The following is a 2,495-nucleotide window of genomic DNA, read 5'->3' as shown; positions in this document are numbered from 1 at the left end:
AACTGAGGATTTAGGATTTTAAGTGACGATGGCCTTTGAAAGGAATTTCTTCTTTCCCTAGGACCCAAGTAAGTGCTGCAGTTCATGGAAGTTTTAAGCCTCTGGCATTTCTCACCCACCCTACATACCTAGCATAATAGTTCAGAGACTAAATATCATGTGTTTACGGCAAGAGGCCAGGGGTGCTGTTCTAATGTCTAGCCCGTTATTAGAAAGTAAAGTTCTACTCCAGATGCAGTGAGAAGAGCGTGATCTACTTACACTGCTAAGCACGATGCTCATAAAGCCGAAGTGTCATTGCAAGAGTTGGAGCCACTGTCCCTAATGTCAGCTCCAGGTAAGTCATTCGAACATTCTTCCCAGTATGAGAGGCTGGCCTGAACAACAGGAAACATTAAAGCTGCCCCTAAACAATATAACTTTTTGTAACAGCGTGTGGGGGAGTTCAGGCCTAATGCATTCTTAAAAAACATGTACATTTCAGGGGCTAGAAAATAAGATGAGGCAGTAGCTACAGGAGAAGAAGCAGCTAAAGCATAGGCCGCTTGTTTGTCAGAGAGAACAAGGGAAAGTTAGTTTGATCAAATTCTGGAGCAATTTTTGTCCATGGTATTCTGAAAAAAAAAAATACACATAGTTAGATAGATAGATAGATAGAGATAGATAGATATAGAGAGATATAGATATAGATATGATTATCTTCAATTAGGGAATGTAGTGTCCTTTCCTTTTCATAGGAGAATATGTATATGTTTGTCTATAATTAGGGATCCTAAAGTTTGAGTGTCACATACCCAGAGGCAGAGAGTTTGACAAAGAGATCTGGAATAGAAACAGTGAAATGGAATCTTACTAAAACTGTTATCTTCTCAGAATGACACTGGGCTTGTGGAAGGATATGTCCTACTAGGAGCAACAGAAGAGGCTTCATGCTGAAAACAAAACTTTATTAATATATTATTGCTAATTCAATAAACAATATACAACACTAACACAAATCTCTGGGAGAGGGAATCATTAGCCAGAGTTGGTATAATAAATCATCGGAAACAGTCCAGAATTTGATAAAGATCCCAAGATATGTAAAGAAAAATAAACAGCATCCTTTCCTTTTCACAGGAGCAAAACAGGCAACAGAAATTGGAAATTTCCTGCATAAAGGCTCAGATATCATATTAACATATAAAGACTTCAAAGAAAGTATTATAAATATTTTCAAAGAAATAAACAATTATTTGACAAGTATGGAAGTTACAATGACAATGTGCCATCAAACAGGTATATCATAAAAGAGGGCAAAAATATTAAATAGAATATACTGGAGCTTAAAAGCACAACATCCAAAATTTAAAAAAAAAAAAAAACAGTATATTTGAACCAGCAAGAAAAAATGAGTAACAGAGAACAGACTGGTGGTGACAATACTTCATAAAGAACAGAGAGTAAAATGAATGAGAGTAACAAGCATAGCTTCAGAGAAAAGGAGAACTGCAGAGGGTATAACAAAATATGTATAATGGAAGTTGGAGGCTCAGCACCTGTAGCTCAGCAGCTATGGCGCCAGCCACCTACACCGGAGCTGGTGGGTTTGAACCCAGCCCAGGCCTGCCAAACAACAGTGACAATTACAACCAAAAAATAGCCAGGCATTGTGGCAGGTGCCTGTAGTTCCAGGTACTTGTGAGGCTAAGGCAAGAAAATCGCTTAAGGCGAAGAGTTAGACGTTGCTGTGAGCTGTGATGCCACAGCATTCTACCCAAGGTGACATAGTGAGACTCTGTCTCAAAAAAAAAAAAAAAAAAGGAAAAGAAGCTGTGAAAGGTCTTCAAAGAAGTAATGGTTGAAATTTTTCTAAATAATATGAAAATCACTAATATACACATTAAAAATTTACAACAAACTAAAAGTAGAATAAACACACAGAAATCCAGACATATAGATGATATTTAATCTGCTAGGGATCTGCTAGGCTTTAAGAATTACCTGAGAAGCCCAGAGTTCAAGAACAGTCTAAACATCATACTGAGACTCCATATCTACAAAAACAATATTAAAAAGATTAGCCAGACATAGTGGCATGAGCCTATAGAACCAGCTACTCAGAAGGCTAATGTGGGAGAATCACAGGAGCCCAGGCCCTGGAGGTTGCAGTGAATTATGATGATGCTGATACTGGACTTTCAGGTTCTTGGTCTCGGCGACTGGATGAATGAATCCACGGACCACAGGATCAGTAGCAAGACAGGATTTACTTACAGAAAAGAATACAAAAACACTAAAGTTTCTAGTCGGGAGAGAAAAGCTCTCTCCGTTTTTTTCTCTCTCTCTCTCTCCCCGTTTAGCAGTATGTATAATAGGTGCATGGGTTGAGGCCAGGAAATGAATGGACACAGTTCCATCCGCTAGGGGAAGGGGAATGAATGTGAAGGGGAATGAAGAACTGAGGCCTAGGCAACTTACGTGAAATTGACCCAGGCATAGGAAATGGGGGTTCC

This window comes from Otolemur garnettii, unplaced genomic scaffold, assembly GCF_000181295.1.
Source record: "Otolemur garnettii isolate 467f Iridium unplaced genomic scaffold, OtoGar3 scaffold00231, whole genome shotgun sequence".
Lineage (NCBI taxonomy): Eukaryota > Metazoa > Chordata > Mammalia > Primates > Galagidae > Otolemur > Otolemur garnettii.
The sequence above is the reverse complement of the archived record's forward strand: the minus strand, read 5'-3'. Positions refer to the sequence as shown.